This window comes from Mirounga angustirostris, unplaced genomic scaffold, assembly GCF_029215605.1.
Source record: "Mirounga angustirostris isolate CCGP_5_RB_7025 unplaced genomic scaffold, mMirAng1.0.hap1 SCAF_4, whole genome shotgun sequence".
NCBI classification, from domain to species: Eukaryota; Metazoa; Chordata; class Mammalia; order Carnivora; family Phocidae; genus Mirounga; species Mirounga angustirostris.
The window spans coordinates 82,718,891-82,737,269 of NW_026991712.1; the positions used below are offsets into that span (position 1 = coordinate 82,718,891).

General features: G+C 38.1%; 1 protein-coding gene and 2 pseudogenes across 8 annotated transcripts in view; 2 read left to right on the forward strand and 1 right to left on the reverse strand.

The window, feature by feature from the left end:
* SPIDR (scaffold protein involved in DNA repair) overlaps positions 1-18,379 on the reverse strand; it is a 571,046-nt gene that overhangs the window by 464,512 nt on the left and 88,155 nt on the right. The window contains exon 1 of one of the 8 annotated variants that reach the window (XM_064588371.1): positions 4,123-4,308. The exons of the other annotated variants lie outside the window; for them this stretch is intronic. The gene's annotated coding sequence lies outside the window, so the exon portion shown is untranslated. Of the gene's footprint in view, positions 1-4,122; positions 4,309-18,379 lie in introns of those variants that run through there. 8 annotated transcript variants of the gene reach the window in all.
* Positions 4,391-5,193, forward strand: LOC123860238 (E3 ubiquitin ligase RNF121-like; annotated as a pseudogene).
* Positions 5,879-6,776, forward strand: LOC123859091 (small ribosomal subunit protein uS5-like; annotated as a pseudogene).

Genomic DNA, 18,379 nt, shown 5'->3' on the forward strand with positions numbered 1-18,379 from the left:
AAATTAATATTACACTGTATGTTAACTAAAATTTAAATAAAAACTTAAAAATAATTTTTAAATTTTTCTTTATAATACTGTTATAGGCTGAAATGTGCCCCCCCAAATTCACACATTGAAGTCCAATATGCTCACAGACTATGAATGTAGCATCATGTATGAAGTATCTCTTATAATATTTCTTCAGTTTATAGAGTTGTCCTTTTATTGCTGTAGGGGTTCGCTATACAATCTGGATACAAGTCCTTTACAGATAAATGTTTTCTATCTCTTAATGGTGGTCATTTTTTTTATTGTGATTAATTTTAATTTACAGTAGTTTTAATACTTGTTGCTTTTTATAGCCTACCAAAGAAAGCTAAGCCTATTCTCTACTTTTTCTTCTAGAAGCTTTCCCGCTTAACTTTTACATTTAGATCCATGATCCATCTTAAGTTTTGCGTATATGAGATAAGGGGTCAAGGTGATTTTTTTATCTATGTGAATATCTAATCATTCCAGCACTATTTGTTTAAAAACCTCTGTTTCCCCCATTGGATTGCTTTGTCAAAAATAATTTCTTTCTCAACTCTTATGCTGTTCCATTGATCTAATCTGTATATCTTTATCCACTATCACAATCTTGATTACTATAGCATTAGAGTAAATCAGGTAGTGTAAGTTAATGAAGTAATTCTTCTTCAACACTGCTCTACAAAACCCGATCCTTCATATTCCCATATGAATTTCATAATCAGCTTGTCAATTTCCACCTTAAGAGAAGAGGCCTGTTAAGATAATGACTTAGCCACATCAAGGTGGGTGGGAGAGACAGTGATGCAGTCCTGCCATAAACCTGACCTCAGTGCAGTAAACCACAAATGGGAGGGAACTAACAAACCCAGAGCTTCTCCCTGCAGAACCAAAGGTTTGTACCCCACATCAGGTACCCCAACTTTCCCGATCTGCACCTGAGAGATTATATTCAAAACATGTGGCTTTGAAAGCCAACTGGCCTTGGAGCTGTATCAAACTGAGAAACATCTCTTAAAGTGGTCATGCTCAGACTCACTCATCCTGCAGCCCAGCCCAGAAAAAGCTGTTTGAAAAGCACCCAGACCCTATGTCAAAGAAATACATTTGCTAATCTTAGAGTGTCATCTGAGAGGCCATAGCCTGTTGGGATACTCTCAGGGGAAGGAGGTGCGCTGAGCGCCATTGTTAAGTTCTCCCTCTAACTTACTAAAGCTAGTAAGTCCCTTTTTTTTTAACGTTAGACTTTTTTGTTCACCATGGATGCCATCTTTATCCTCCAACCAGTGCGCACTACTTTTGTACTCTCCCTCTGTGTTGCTAAAGTCAGCAGGCACCATTTTTCTTCTTCCTTCGATGGTAGGTACCATCTTTGCATGCTCACTCGGCCACACTCTGCAGCACCACTATCTCCTGAAGGGGAGCTTTTACACACATCTGGTGCCCCAGTTTTTGCAGTCGCAGCCCAGGAGTGCTCCTTGATAGCCTGGCTCTAGTGGCCAAGGAGGCTTGTTTTCTTGGATCCCATGGTACTCTACAGTCAGACACAGTTCTTGGCAGAATACCACCCCCAGGGCTCTGCACACATAGCAGAATGAAACACACCCCTAGTCTTTCTGAGAAAGTGGCCTATTTGCTTGTCCAAGAAATTTGGCTTGAGGGGTAGGTTTCTGGTCTAACACACATTTAGGTGCCCAAAGACATGCTTTCAGGAAAACGGAGGCTATTGGGTACAATCTTTGCGCTTTGCCTTGCTCTAACTTACTAGTATCTCTCCGAAAGAAGCTTATACCCTTGTCTGGCACCTTGATTTTCAGAGCTGCTGCCACAGAACATGTCTACATCATCTGGCTCTAACAGCCATTGGGGCTTACACTCACAGGTCTCATAAGATTGTCACCAATGGTGAAAGAGTTCTTAAACAGTTACCACACTCAGGACACAGCATGAGGCAAAAGACCAGGAGCTCAATCCATCTGTGAAAGATGCCTACAAGCATAGCATCATAGCTACAGCCTGAGGGACAGGCTGCTAATTAAACATACATCTAAGGGCTGATTGTAAACCTGACCAGAGATCTCAGAAGATGGGCACTATGTTCATGTTCACCCTCAGTTGCAATCCAGAGCACCAGTCTCTTGGAAGGGAGCTCTTACATGTGTTTGGTATCCCACTTTTTACATCTGGTGTCCTCGTGTTTGTGGCTGCCACACAGGGGAGGCCCTTTGAATGCTTGGCTCTGGTCAGGCTCTGGCTCTGGCCAGGGAGGCCTGTATTCCTGGCTCCCATAGGACTTTTAACAATTGGAGGGACAGTTCTTGGTAGGGTGCCACCCCCAGGGCACTGAACAAACAACAAACTGAAACACACCCCCCACCCCCCGGTCTCTCTGTTGAAAGAGACCCATTTGCTTGTCCCGGTGCTTCAGATTGATGAACAGGCTTCAGGTTTGACATACACCTTAGAGGCTATGCAGGCACTCACACGGAACACAGGTAGAGGAACACCATCATTGCGCCCTCCCTCTCCCTCACTATAGTTGCCAGTATCTCCCAGAAAGAAGTTATACACAACTCCAGATCTCATGCTATGGTGGCCAGCAAGGCTTAACCTTGTGGTCCCACAGAACTGTATGTGTAAACATACATAACATACATGTTTTGCATATATATATATATATATGCATACTTTAAAAGTATTGCCTGAAGATCTGGCTTCCAATCAGCCTGGATTTAGGCCTTAGCTGAGATATTCCCCTCTGGGACATGGATACGTGCCCCTTGGCACACCCTCAATAAGTGGGAGCTATTAACAATAAATTAGGCTGCTTGGAAAATCATAAAGGACCAAGAGACAACCAAGAACTAGGGAAAGGTTGAATGTGAAAAGTTCATCTCCTACAAGAGACATTCTTCCGAGACTGGGAGAGTTGACTGTTTCATTTAATACACAGAAACAAACACAAAGAGTCAAGCAAAATGAAGAAACAGGAATGTGTTCCAAATGAAAAAATAAAACTCCCCCCCACCAAAAAACCCTTAATGAAACAGAGGTAAGTAATTTACCCGATGAAAAATTCAAAGTAATGATTATTAAGATGTTTTCCGAATTTGGAAGAAGAATAGATAAACACAGTGAGAACTTCAAAAAAGAGTTAGAAAATATAAGAAAGTACCAAATGGAAGTCATAGAGCTGAAGAATGCAATAACTGAACCAAAAAATACACTAAAGGGGTTCAACAGCAGACTGGATGAAGCAGAAGAATCAGTGAACTCAAAATAGGGCACTGGAGATCACCCAATCAGAGCAGCAAAAAAAGAATGAAAAAAAATGAAGGGACTAATTGGAAAACATCAAACAGACTTAAAATTCACACTATACCTGTCACAGAAGGAGATGGAGAGAGAAAAGGGTAGAAAACTTACTTGAAGAAATGAATAAAATGGCAGAAAATTTCCCTAACCCAGAGAAGTAAACAGACATCTTATTCTAGAAAGTTCCCATTAAGATGAACCCAGAGACCCACACAAAGACACTTTCTAATTAAAATGTCAAAAGTTAGGGGCACCTGGATGGCTCAGTCATTAAGCGTCTGCCTTCGGCTCAGGTCATGATCCCAGGGTCCTGGGATCGAGCCCCACATCGGGCTCTCTGCTCAGTGGGAAGCTTGCTTCTCCCTCTCCCACTCCCCCTGCTTATGTTCCCTCTCTCGCTGTGTCTCTCTCTGTCAAATAAATAAATAAAATCTTAAAAAAAAAAGTCAAAAGTTAAAGACAAGGAGAAAATCTTAAAAGCAGCAATAAAAAATTATAACAAGTATTTAAAAAAAAAAAAAAAAAGACTATAGCAGATTTTCAGCAGAAGCTTTTCAAGCCAGAAGGGAGTAGCACAATATAGTCAAAGTGCTGAAAGGAAAGGAAATAAACTTCAACCAAAATACTTCACACCCAGCAAAATCATTCAGAATTGAAAGAAAGATAAAGAATTTTCTGGGCAAAGAAAACCTAAAAGAGTTCATCTAAACCAGCATTACAAGAAATGTTAAAGGGATTTCTTTAAGCTGAAAATAAAAAGTACAAATTCATAAGAAAAAAACATAAGACACCAACCTTGGGATTATCTGTACTAGTGGTTTTCAGATGGCTCAGAAGGTGACAAAAGCTGTGTCAGCAGAGAACAAGATCCAGATCACTAGGAACCTCCACCAGTGCAGTGTCACTGTGAAATAGAGGGGAACAACCCATACCTGAAAGAGGGTCACCATATTGTAGCTCTGTTTCCCCTGGACCAGGAGCAGCTGAGCCACCACCAAAGTAGCCATGAGGATGAGGACCATTTCAACATGCATGGATTCATGGCTATGGGTGTCTGGTATGCATGCATGTGTGCTCAACCCTCCACTGCTCCTTTCAGGAGAGGTCTAACATATCAACCTCATCCAGCTCCTGTTCTCCAACAATACCTCCTCCAACCTCCACCTCCACCACTGCCACCATCTTCACCACTCATACAGACACCCCAAGGTTGGTTTATAAGTACTTCTTGTTGATCTGTAAAATCAGCTATGCCACTGGCATTGTTGGCTACATGGCTGTCATGTTTACCCTCTCTGGTCTCTATTATTCAAAATCAAACCAGAAGATGCCATGGACTTTGGTATTTCTCTCTTCTTCTATGGCCTCTACTATGGAGTTCTTGAACAAGACTTTGCACAAATGTGTGCAGACTACATGGTGCCTACCATAGGGTTCTACAATGAGTCAGGCATGCCTACCAAACACCTCTCAGACAGTGTGCATGCCGTGTGTGGGCAGTAGATCTTTGTGGATGTCAGTGAAGAGGACGTCATCAAGAACATATATAAGCTGTCTTGCAATCATGTATTCCATGAGTTCTGCATCCTCAGCTGGTGCACTGTAGGAAGCAAACAGATGTGTCTCTACTGCAAAAAGAACGTGAACCTCAGAAGAATGTTCAGCAACCCCTGGGAGAGGCCTCACATCATGTATGGGCAACCGCTAGATTGGCTTCGATATCTGGCAGCCTGGCGGCCTATCATCATTGGCCTGATGCAAGGCATCAACTATATCCTAGGCCTGGAATAGTCAGGAAGAAGAGCATCCACCCACTATGGACCTCAGGGCACTCTCCTCCCTGTTCTCCAAGATGTCCTGGGTAGGAAAGACTTAAAGGGGCACTTGGGCCACTCAGGACCATTCTAGCTGTGTCCAGGCTGGGGAGGATAGATGATGGAGAGCCAGCCAGTGGGGCTGCAGCAGTAGGGGCTTTTTAAAAGAAAACTATTTTGATAAATATTAAAAACAAATATGAAAGTATAAATCTCATTAGTAAAGGTAAACATATAGCAAAAATGGTAGATTAATCACTTATAAAGCTAGCATAAAGGCTGAAAGACAAAAGTAGTAAAAATAAGTATAACTACAATAATTAGTTAAGGGATACACAAGATAAAAGTATGTAAAATGTGACATCAAAACCACAAAACATGGATGGGGTCGGGGGGAGTAAAAATGAGTTTAGAATGTGTTCAAACTTAGGTTATCAACTTAAAATACAGTTATAAATAAAGGTTATATACTAAGCCTCATAGGAACAACCAAGCAAAAACCTATGGTATATTCCCAAAAGACTGTAGAAAGGAGATTCTTCTCCAAGAAAACAAATGGCAGATGATGTTGGTGCTATGGTAGGGCCCAGGGGCTCTGGAATGGGAGACTGTGGTGGCTTCCACGGAAGCCTCAGTAGGAGCATCTCGGCCAGGGCCGAGGCCACAAAGCTCAAAGAGTCAAGGCCAAGGACAAGCAGTGGACCCCCATCACCATGCTGGGCCACCTGGTCACAGACATGAAGATCAAGTCCCTAAAGGAGATCTATCTCTTCTCCCTGTCTATCAAGGAATCTAAGATCACTATTTCCTGGGGACATCCCTCCTCAAGGATGAGGTTTTGAAGATTATGTCTATGCAAAAGCTAGACCCATGCTCATCAGCAGGTCAGGTTCCAAGGCATTTGCTGACATCAGTCTGGGTGTTAAATGCTCCAAGGAGGTAGCCACTGCCATCATCCTGGCCAAGTTTTCTTTCTTTCTTTCTTTTTAAGATTTTTTATTTATTTGACAGAGAGAGAGAGAGAGCACAAGCAGGTGGAGTAGGAGGGAGAGGGAGAGGGAGAAGCAGGCTCCCCGCTGAGCAAGGAGCCAGATGTTGGGCTCAATCCCCAGACCCTGGGAACATGACCTGAGCTGAAGGCAGTCACTTAACCAACTAAGCCACCCAGGTGCCCCATGGCCAAGCTTTCCATCATCCCATTTGGCAAGGCTACTGGGGGAACAAGTAAGCCCCACACTGTCCCATGCAAGGTGATTGGCCACTGTGGCTCTGTGCTGGCATGCCTCATCCCTGCCCCCAGAGGCACTGATACTGTCTCAGCCCATGCCCAAGAAGCTACTGATGATGGCCAGTATTGATGACTGCTACATCTCAGCTAGGGGTTGCACTGCCACCCTGGGCAACTTCACCATGGCCACTTTTGATGCCATTTCCAAGATCACAGCTATCTCACCCCTGATCTCTGGAAAGAGACTGTGATCACCAAGTGTCCCTATCAGAAATTCAATGACCATTTTGTAAAGACCCACACCAGAATCTCCATGCAGAGGACCCAGGCTCCAGCTGTGGCCACCACATAGATTTTATACTAGAAAAATAAAGTGAATGAAAGCCTGTTTAAAGAAAAAAAAAAGATTGTAAGAAAGGAATCTAAGCACACCACTAACAAAATTTATCAAACCACAAAGGAAGCGACCAAGAGAAGGAACAGAAAGGAACTACAAAACAGCCAGAAACAATTAACAAAATGGCAATAAGTACATATCCATCATTATTACTTTAAATACAAATGGACAAAGTCTACAATCAAAAGACAAGTGGCTAAGTGGGTTTAAAAAAAAAGACACCTCTATATATGCTTACAAAAGACTCATTTTAATAACTATCCTTAGACAAAATAGACTAAAGCAAAGACTATTAAAAAAAAAAAAACAAACAAGGCATTACATAATGAAGAAGGGATCAATCCACAAAAAGATGTAACATTTGTAAATATTTATGCACCCAAACTAGGAACACCTAAATATATAAAGCAAATATTAACAGACCCTAAAGGAAGGAACAGACAGCAATACAATAATAGTATGGAACTTTCATCACGGATAGATCATCTGGACAGAAGATCAATAAGGAAACACTGGACTTACACAACATGTTTAGTAGATGAATTGAACAGATATATACAGAACATTCCACCCAAAAGCAGAATACATATTCTTCTCAAGTGCACATGGAACATTCTCAAGAATAGATCATATGTTAGTCCACAAAATAAGTTCTACTAAATTTAAGAAGATTGAAATCACATCAACCATATTTTCCAACTATAATAGGATGAAACTAAAAATCAATTACAAGAAGAAAACTGGGAAAATTCACAAATATATGGAGATTAAATAACATGCTACTGAACAACCAATGAGTCAATGAAGAAATCAATGAGAAAAGATACCTTGAGACAAATGAAAATGGAAATACAATGTACCAAAATTTATGGGATATAGCAAAAGCAGTTCAAAGACAGTTCAGGAGATAAATGCTTACCTCAAGAAAGAAGAAAAATCTCAAATAAACAACCTAACATTACACTAGAAAAAGAAGAACCAGTCCAAAGTTAGTAGAAGAAAGGAAATACAGAGTGGAAATAAATTAAATAGACTAAAAAGATAATAAATAAGATCAATGAAACTAAGAGTTGGTTCTGTGAAAAGATACACAAAATCAGCAAACCTTTAGCAACGACTCAGCAATAAAAAAAGAGGACTCAAAATCAGAAATTAGGGGCACTGGGTGGCTCAGTTGGTTAAGTGTCTGCCTTCAGCAGAATCGAGCCCCATGTCCAGCTCTCTGCTCAGCGGGGAGCCTGCTTCTCCCCTGCCTGCCATTCCCCCTGCTTGTGCTTGCTCCCTCTCTCTCTCTCTCTGTCAAATAAATAAAATCTTTTAAAAAAATCAGAAATTACAACTACATACAAAGAACCACAAAATACTATTATATGGGGGCACCTGGGTGGCTCAGTCGTTAAGCATCTGCCTTTGGCTCAGGTCATGATCCCAGAGTCCTGGGATCGAGCCCCGCATCAGGCTCCCCGCTCGGCAGGGAGCCTGCTTCTCCCTCTCCCACTCCCCCTGCTTGTGTTCCCTCTCTAGCTCTCTCTCTCTGTCAAATAAATAAATAAAATCTAAAAAAAAAAAAAATACTATTATATGCCACAAATTTTACAATCTAGAAGAAATGAATAAATTCCTAGAAATATTCAGAAAGGAACTACAGTCATAAAGAAATAAGAAATTTTAAAAGACTGATTACTAGTAAAGAGATTGAATCAGTAATCAAAAATCTCCCAATAAACAAAAAAGTCCAGGACCACATGCCTTCACTGGTAAATTCTACCAAACATTTAAAGAATTAATGGCAATCTTTCTCAAACTCTTTCAAAAAAAAGAAGTGATGGGTACACTTTTGAACTCATTTTATGCAATCAGCATTACCCTGATATCAACACCATACAAGGACACCATAAGAAAAGATAGTTATAGGGCAACATCCCTGCTGAACATAGATGCGAAAATTTTCAATGAAATACTAGCTAACCAAATTCAACAATACATTTAAAGGATCATATACCATGATTAAGTGGGTATTATTCCAGGGATGCAAGGTGGTTCAACATCTGCAAATCAATCAACATGATACAGCACATAAACAAAATACAACATAAAAATCATATGACCCTCTCAACAGATGTAGAAATAGCATGACAGAATTCAAAATCCATTTATGATAAAAACACTCAACAAAGGAGATATAGATGGAATGTACCTCAACATAATAAAGGCCATGCTAATATCATACTCAATAGTGAAAAGCTGAAGCTTTTTGTCTAAGATCAGCAACAAGACAAGGATGCCCACTCTCACCATTTTATTCAACATAGTATGGAAGTCGTAGCCAGAACAATTAGGCAAGGAAAAGAAATATCAGGTATCCAAATTGGAAAGGAAAAGTAAAACGGTCAGTATTTGCAGATGACATGATATTATATATAGAAAACCCTAAAGACTCCACCAAAAAAACGGCAGAATAAATGAATTCCATAAAGTTGCAGAATACAGGGAACCTGGGTGGCTCAGCTGGTTAAGCGACTGCCTTCAGCTCAGGTCATGATCCTGGAGTCCCAGGATCAAGTCCCGCATCGGGCTCCCTGCTCAGCAGGGAGTCTGCTTCTCCCTCTGACCCTCCCCCCTCTCATGTTCTCTCTCTCTCATTTTCTCTCTCTCAAATAAATGAATAAAATCTTTTTTAAAAAAAGTTGCAGAATACAAAATTAATATACAGAAATTTGTATTTCTATACACTAATAACAAAGTAGTAAAAAGATAAATTAAGAAAACAATCCCATTTACAATTACATAACAAGAATAAAATACCAAGGAATAAATTTAACCAAGGAGGTGAAAGACCTATGCAATGAAAACTATAAGAAACTGATTAAAGTAATTAACAAAGATAAATAGATATTCCATTCTTATGGATTGAAAAATTAATATTGTTAAAATGTTAACAGTACCCAAAGCAATCTATAGATTCAATGCAATCTCTAAAATTTACAATGTCACTTTTCACAGAAATGAACAAACATTCCTAAAAATTTGTATGGAACAAAAAAAAATCCCAAAACCAAAACAATCTTGACAAAGAACAAAGCTAGAGGTATCACAATCCCAGATTTCATACTGTATTACAAAGCTATAGTAATCGGGGCGCCTGGGTGGCTCAGTCATTAAGCGTCTGCCTTCGGCTCAGGTCATGATCCCGGAGTCCCGGGATCGAGTCCCGCGTCAGGCTCCCTGCTCGGCGGGGAGTCTGCTTCTCCCTCTGACCCTCCCCACTCTCATGTGCTCTCTCTCATTCTCTCTCTCAAATAAATAAATAAAATCTTAAAAAAAAAAAAAAAAAGCTATAGTAATCAAAACAGTATGATCCTGGCTTGAAAACAGACAGATGGATCAAGAAACCAGAACAGAGAACCCAGAATCAAACCCACCTATATGTGGTCATTAATTTATGACAAAAAATTAAAGACTATAGAATGGGGAAAGAACAGACATTCCCTTCAATAAATGATGTTGGGAAAACTGGACAGCCACATGCAAAAGAATGAAACTAGGATATGATCTTACATTATACATAAAAACCAACTCAAAATGGATTAAAACCTTGAATGTGAGGCCTGAAACCATAAAACTCCTAGAAGAAAACATAGATGGTACACTCCCCAATATTGGTCTTGGCCACTGAGTTTTTGGATCTGACTGCAAAAACAAAGGCAACAAAAGTAAAACTAAACAAGTAGCTTCTGCACAGCGAAGGAAATCATCCATAAAATGAAAAGACAACCTACCGAATGGGAGAATATATTTGCAAATCCTGAATCTGATATATCTGATATAACATCCAAAACATATAAAGAACTCATACAACTCACTAGTAGAAAAACAAACTAAAAAACAGAGAACCTGAACAGACATTTTTCTAAAGAAAACATACAGATAGCCAAGAGACACATATAAAGATGTTCAACATCATCAGGGAAATGCAAATCAAAACCACAATGAGATACTACCTCACACCTATCAGGATGGCTTTCATCAAAAAGACAAAAAATAACAAGTATTAGTGAGAATGTGTAAAAAAGGGAACCCTTATGTACTGCTGGTGAGAATGTAAATTGTATAGGCACTATGGCAAACAGTATGGAAGTTACTCAAAAAATTAAAAACAGACCCACCATATGGTCCAGCAATTCCACTTCTGGGTATTTATGTGAAGAAAACAAAAATATTAATTGGAAAAAATATATGCCACCCCTTCATTCACTGCAGCATTATTTTCAATAGACAAGATATGGATGCAATCTGTCCATCCATAGATGAATGAATAAAGATGTGGTGTATATGTATATATATATATGTGTGTATATATATATATATATATGTGTGTATATATATATATACACGCACACACAATGGAATAGTGTTCAACCATAAAAAAAGGAAATCCTGTTATTTATAACAACATGGATGGACCCTGAGGCCACTAGGTTAAGTGAAATAAAAACAGAGAAAGTAAAACACTGTGGGATCTCACTTACATGTGGAATTTTAAAAACAGCATAACCAAGCTCACGGATACAAGGAACAGACTGGTGGTTGCCAGAGGTGGGGGCCGGGGGTGGGACAAAGGACTGAAGGCATAAATTTCCAGGCATAAAATAATTAAGTTATGGAGATATAATGTACAACATGTTGACTACAGTTAATAATACTGTACTGCAGGGGCACCTGGGTGGCTCAGTCAGCTAAGTGTCTCCCTTCGGCTCAGGTCATGATCCCAGGATCCTGGGATCGAGCCCCGCATCGGGCTCCTTGCTCAATGGGAAGCCTGTTTCTCCCTCTCCCACTCCCCCTGCTTGTGTTCCCTCTCTCACTGTCTCTCTCTCTCTGTCAAATAAATTAATTAATTAAAATCTTAAAAAAATAATAATACTGTACTGCATATTTGAAAGTTGCTAAGAAAGTAGATCTTAAAAGTCCTTATCAAAAGAAAAAAAATTTTTGTAACTATGTATAGTGATAGATGTTAACTAGACACTGTTGTGACCACTTCACAATATATGCAAATATGGAATCATTATGTTGGTATACCTGAAACTTATATAATGGAATATGTCAATTATACCTTAATAAAAAAAACTTTTCAAAGCTGTATCAAGTGGTGTTCTTATAACTTGAAATAAGAGAAAAATCATTATTACAAATATGGATCTGGTCTTTTACAATTAATGCAAGCTTAGAGTGACTTAAAGTAATACAACGAAGACTGTCATAGGTACTTTAAAAAATGCCCATGGAGGGCCGCCTGGGTGGCTCAATCGGTTAAGCAGTGGACTCTTGGTTTCAGCTCAGGTTGTGATCTCAGGGTCATGAGATTGAGCCCCACGTCTGGCTCCACACTCAGCATGGAATCTGCTTAAGTTTCTCTCTCCCTCTCCCTCTGTTCCTCCTCTGCTCTCTCTCTCTCTCAAATAAATAAATCTAAAAAAATAATAATAATACCTGTGGGGAAAAAATGATTTTGATCACATTAAATCTGTAGATTGGCTAGGGAAAATTACAGTTTTAATTCCAAATACTTGGACTTTTCTGCATATCTTATTATTAATGATTTCTACTTTAAATTCAACCATGGTTAGAAATTACAGTCCTCAGAATTTCAAACTTTTGAAACTTATTGAAAAGTTTTATAGCCCAATATATGATTTATCTTGGTATACATATCATGTGCACTTGAATGGAATGTGCATTCTATTGTATTCTAGTTACATGTGATGTTCTACAAATGTCAATTAGGTCAAGGTGGTTGATAGTGATTTTCAGATCCTTTATGTTCAAACTGATTTTTTTTTTTGGTCTAGATTTTCTATAATTTATAGAGAGTATGGTGTTAAAATTTCTAGCTATGATTACAGATCTTAAGCACTTACAAATGAAGGGGGGGAAAGGAGGGAGAGACAAACCATGAGAGACTATGGACTCTGGGAAACAAACTGAGGGTTTTAGAGGGGAGGGGGTGGGGGGATGGGTTAGCCTGGTGATGGGTATTAAGGAGGGCATGTATTGCATGGAGCACTGGGTGTTATACACAAACAATGAATCATGGAACACTACATCAAAAACTACTGATACTGTATGGTGACTAACATAAATTAAAAAAAAAGCACTTACAAATTTGTGGCTGATATGTCTTCCTGGTGTTACCACTATGAAACGTCCTTCTTTATCTCCAATAACACTGTCTGAAATCTATTTTACCTAATATTAATATAATCACTCCAGCTATCTTATAATTACTATTTGCATGCTACATCATCTTCCATGCATTTATTTTCAATCTATGTCATTACATTTTTTTTAAGATTTTATGTATTTATTTAAGAGAGAGAGAAGGGGCAAGGGGCAGAGGAAGAGGAACAAGCAGACTGTGGGCTGACCTTGAAGCCCAATGCAGAGCTTGATCCCACGACCCAGAGACCACAACCTAAGCAGAAATCAAGAGTCAGACACTCAACGGGCTAAGCCACCCAGGCATCCCTGTGTTATTACATCTAAAACACATCTCTAGCAGACAACAGATAGGGAGGTCTTGCATTTTACCAATGTATCAAGCTCCACCTTTTCAGTAAATACTTTATCTATTTTCATTTAATGTAATTGTTGATAGGGTTAATCTAGGTCTATAATTTTGCTATTCATTTCCTTTTTTTTAAAGATTTTACTTATTTGAGAGAAAGAGGGAAAGGGAGAGCACACAAAAGTGGGGGGTGAGGGGCAGAGGGACAAGAAGAAGCAGACTACCTGCTGAGCAGGGAGCCTGATGTAGGGCTCCTCCATCCCGGGACCCTAAGATCATGACCTGAGCCCAAGGCAGATGCTAACTGACTGAGCCACCCAGATGCCCCTATTTGTCTTCTTTTCATCTCATGTTTATATTCATCTGTTACTACCTTTATACCTCCTTTTATATTCTCTGAATACACTTTAAATTCTACTTTGATTTCTCTATTGTTTTTTAGCTATACTTATTTGTATTTTATTTTTTATTTTTAGTGTTTGTTGTAGGAATCATAACATACACCTTTAACTTTAGGGCATATAATTCCATCTACCTAGCCCAATCCCTCATTCTACAACTGTCATATTACAACAACATATGCCATAAATGCCATGTTATAGTGTTAATGTTATAATTTTTGCTTTAAATTATCAGGTTTAACTTTTCTTAGTAGGTGGGGAGATTATTCCACCCTGAAGATGTGGACCTTCCCGTCAACCTGAAGAACTTCCTTTAGCATTCTTATAATGTTTATCTGCTGCAATGAAATCTTCTAATTCTTGTTTATCTGAAAAGGTTTTTATTTTGCCTTCATTCTTAAATGATATTTTCACTGACAGAATTCTGGGTTGATTTGTTTTTCCAGCAACGTAAAGGTGTCTTATAGCCTGCTAGCCAGCACTGTTTCTGATAAGTAGTCCGCTATCATTTATTGTTATCGTATCAGTTCTCAGGGTGCTTTCAAGATTCTTTATCATTTCAACTGCTTGACTATGACGCGCCTAAGTGTGATTTTCTTGTACTTATTTTGTTTGGAGATCACTGAGCTTCTTGAATATGTAAATTTATGCCTTTCACCAATTTGGGGTAATTTTCAACCATTATTTTTCCAAAAATTTTTGCTCCGATTTCTCCTCTCCTATACATATAGGACTCCATTAAAATGTGTTGCTAGATCTTTTGATATGTCCTCCCAAGTCACTGAGGCTAACTTCATTTTCTAAAATCTTTTTTCTATTTTCAGATTAAATGCTTTCTACTGATCTATCAAGTTCATTGACTTCTTTCCCAATCTTCCTGTGTAATGAATTTTTTATTTCAGGTATTGTACATTTAATTATAAAATTTTCATTTGGTTCCATTTTTGTGTCTGCATTCATTATGTGCATATTTTCCTTTATGTCCCTAAACAACAGCTGCTGATTCTAATACATGAGTCATATCAGGGCCCATCTCAATTAATTGCTTTTTCACTTTAAGTATAAGTCATACTTTTCTGGCTGGGATAACAGGGTGACAGTGAGAGGAGGAACATTTATACTAAGAGAAATTGACAAAGCTCCTGCCCTGGTATCTCATTAGCTGAAGTTTAGACAATTAAGAAGGGAGATGTTGGAAAAATAAGGATGTAAATTCTGAAACAGATGCTATCAATTATATGGGCACATACTTCCATAGAGAATAAAAACCAAAATATGCTTGTTATGAGATCATGAACACATTTATCATATATCTATCATATATAGATCATATATACAGGCATTACCTTGTTTATTGTACTTCACCTAATTGAGTCTCACAGATACTGCATTTTTGCAAGTTGAAGGTCTGTGGAAAGCCTGCATCAAACAAGTTTATCAGTGCCATTTTTCCAACAGCATTTGCTCATTTTGTGTCTCTGGGTCACATTTTGGTAATTTTTCAAATTCACAATATTGCAAACTTTTTCATTATTACTGTATTTGTTACAGTGATCTGTGATCAGTAATTATCAGTTGCTAAAAGCTCAGATGGTGGTTAGCACTTTTTAGCAATAAAGTGTTTTTTAATTAGTAGTAGACTATTTTGTTAGACATAATGCTATTGTACACTTAAGAGACTACAGTATAATGTAAACACACTTTCACATGCCCTTGGAAACCAAAAAATTCACTTGACTCACTTTATTATGGTATTTGCTTTACTGTGGTGATCTGTAATGGAACCTGCAATATCTCCAAGGCAGGCCTTGTATAAACATAAATTATAATATAAAATAACCAAAAAATACACATTCCTCAATATAACCTCTAATATCCCTCCTTTTTTACTATAAGAACACACTAGAATATGGATTTCTTCTGAAGTGCAATGTTTCTATAATGAAATCTTCAAAATATAATAAAAAAGCCATTACTAAAAACTCCAGATTTCCTTTACAATCATTAAATTTTGTAGGTTTTTATATAAACATAATTATATTTGAGAGCCAGTTTCTAAAATGTGTTTTTGATCATAATTATTTCAAGTCCATATACGACGTATGCAATGAATAGTTCTTAGACATTAACAATTAGTACATAGTCACATCATTTTATTCCATTTCACCATTAAAACTCATTAAAAGTGAAATTAAATGTATTACTTCCAAATTTCTATATAAACAAATGAATAAAAATAAACATAAAATTGCAAATATGCTCATAAATTTAGAAATATTTTCAAGATCACTTTGTAAAGGGTTACAATATACTCCCATGTAAGAATACAAAATTTTGTTTATCCTTACTTTGTTGAAACTTTTCCATATTTCATCTTCTATGAGATACTGAATCATTTGTTCTACCACTACTGTTAACTATACAAAGAAAACATCTATTTCATAACAATGACTATGTATTTCAAATTTGAAAACCTCATTTGTTTTCTCTTTAAAATTTCATGAATTACTTTGAGATCTTTCATTTTTGTCAGCCAGCTTCTGCTGCACACCTTCAACAAAACCTGAACCTTATTCAGGTTATCAGATATTTATTATGCCTGTTAACTTGCATAGGAGTCACTACATAAAATACATGAGAATTACATAACAAAGCTCACCTAAATCCAACTTCCTTCACACTTCCTGGAAAACTGTAGGTTATGAAGAGAAATCACTGCTGTGTCTCTGCTGCCCTCTACAGGAATGGTTCTTGGAAGACACAGAAATTGTGAAAACGCAGTACCATACCAACCAGTAACAGAAAGCAACATTAATAATCAACTATATTTGTTAAATGTGCTAAAAGACGACATTACAAAGAGAAGTTATTGCTATTCTCTTTGATTTCTATCATGCTTTGCCTCCAAGTAGTTTAACATGTAGTTAAACTGTTATACTCCAAGGAATACAACCTAAGTAATTAAGAGAATTTGGGATCAGATTCCATGAGTTAGAATCTCATTCTGCCATTTATTAGCTATATCTCCATTCCCTCATCTATAAAATGGAGTTAGTAATAACATCTAGCTTACATGATCAGCACTTCAGTAAAGTGCTAACATATAGTAAAAACACAGGGTTATTGTGTTATTAATGTTATTATTGCTATTACTATTATTGACACTGTAACAAAATGGCCAGGACCACAGCTCAGAAACCAGAGCACCTGAGTTAGAATCCTGGCTCAGTCATATACTACTTTATAAACAAAGAAAAATTACTTAATCTGTCTGTGCCTTAGAATCCTCTGAAAATTAGGGATGATAACAACAGTTCCCACCTCACAAGAGCGATTATGAGGTTTAATTAAGCTAATGTACATAGCACAGCACTAAGAATGCCCCACAACAAGGAAGAATTCATAATGTTAGCATGTCCTATTATTAAGAGTTCAGTTGCCTTTACATAAGCACTACCAGAACTCTGCTCCAGAGAACTGGCAAAATTATGCTCACAGGCAAGACTGTTTCCTAAATCAACAACATTGCTCATGTCAGCCTGGGCAAGGGATTCAAAACAGACCTAAATTATAATCAATGTTTCCCACTGAGTGAAAGTATGGTTCTCCCACAGAGTTAAGTATCCACACACCATGTATGTTCTATTTCTACAAACATTCACGAATGAGAGACAAATAGCGTATTCTTCATAAAACTTATTCAATAGTAAAAGAATAAGTGAGAGTTTGCTTCTGGAGAGCTAAGTAATAGTTACAAAATTCCTAATTATAGTGTAAATCGTCCCCCCTTCCATTTTATTCAATGTACATTTAAACATTATAACAGACACTGCTGACATCCTCTCATATCTCCTCCCCTATCTTCAGTAATGCTGGCTCAAATATAGTTGATTATTGATGTTACTTTCTGTTACTGGTTGGTATGGCTGTCTGGGTTTTCACAATTTCTGTGTCTTCCAAGAACCATTCCTGTAGAGGGCAGCAGAGACACAGCAGTGATTTCTCTTCATAACCTACAGTTTTCCAGGAAGTGTGAAGGAAGTTGGATTTAGGTGAGCTTTGTTATGTAATTCTCAAATTGGAGACAATTTCCAGCAATTCCAATTCTTTGCCTCAGAGATTTCTCTGGCTGCCAGAAGCCATTCTTCCCCACCTGTGCAGTAGTCTATAAGAACCAGGAAATACTCTATCGCCCAAATTCCACCAAGGGCCAGCCCATAACCAATGAATGAAGGGCTCTACATATAAATAACCCAGCTTTCTTGCCCCTTCCCTGTCCCTCTGATGGGATAATTCTGAGGCTCCCAGAGTTCGACAGCAGTGCTAAGCTACAGGTGCCCACAATAATTAATGATCCCTTGATTGGCTGCTATCCCATCCCAGGCTCACTTGCTCAGCACTACTAGGTGTTCTCAGGGCATGCTTCTATGCAAATTCAAAGACAAATAATAAACTGAATACAGACAAGTCCACAAAAACCACACATCATATATTTTACTTTTTTCAACCTACCTGAAATGTTGAATAAACAAAAGAGGAAGGTTAAGATATCAGCATTAAGTGTTAGGAAGGAAGTGCTAGTGTGACTGCAAGATGCTGGGCAGAGCATGCAGGTATGAGTTAGTCTCCTGAGGGCAGATGCCA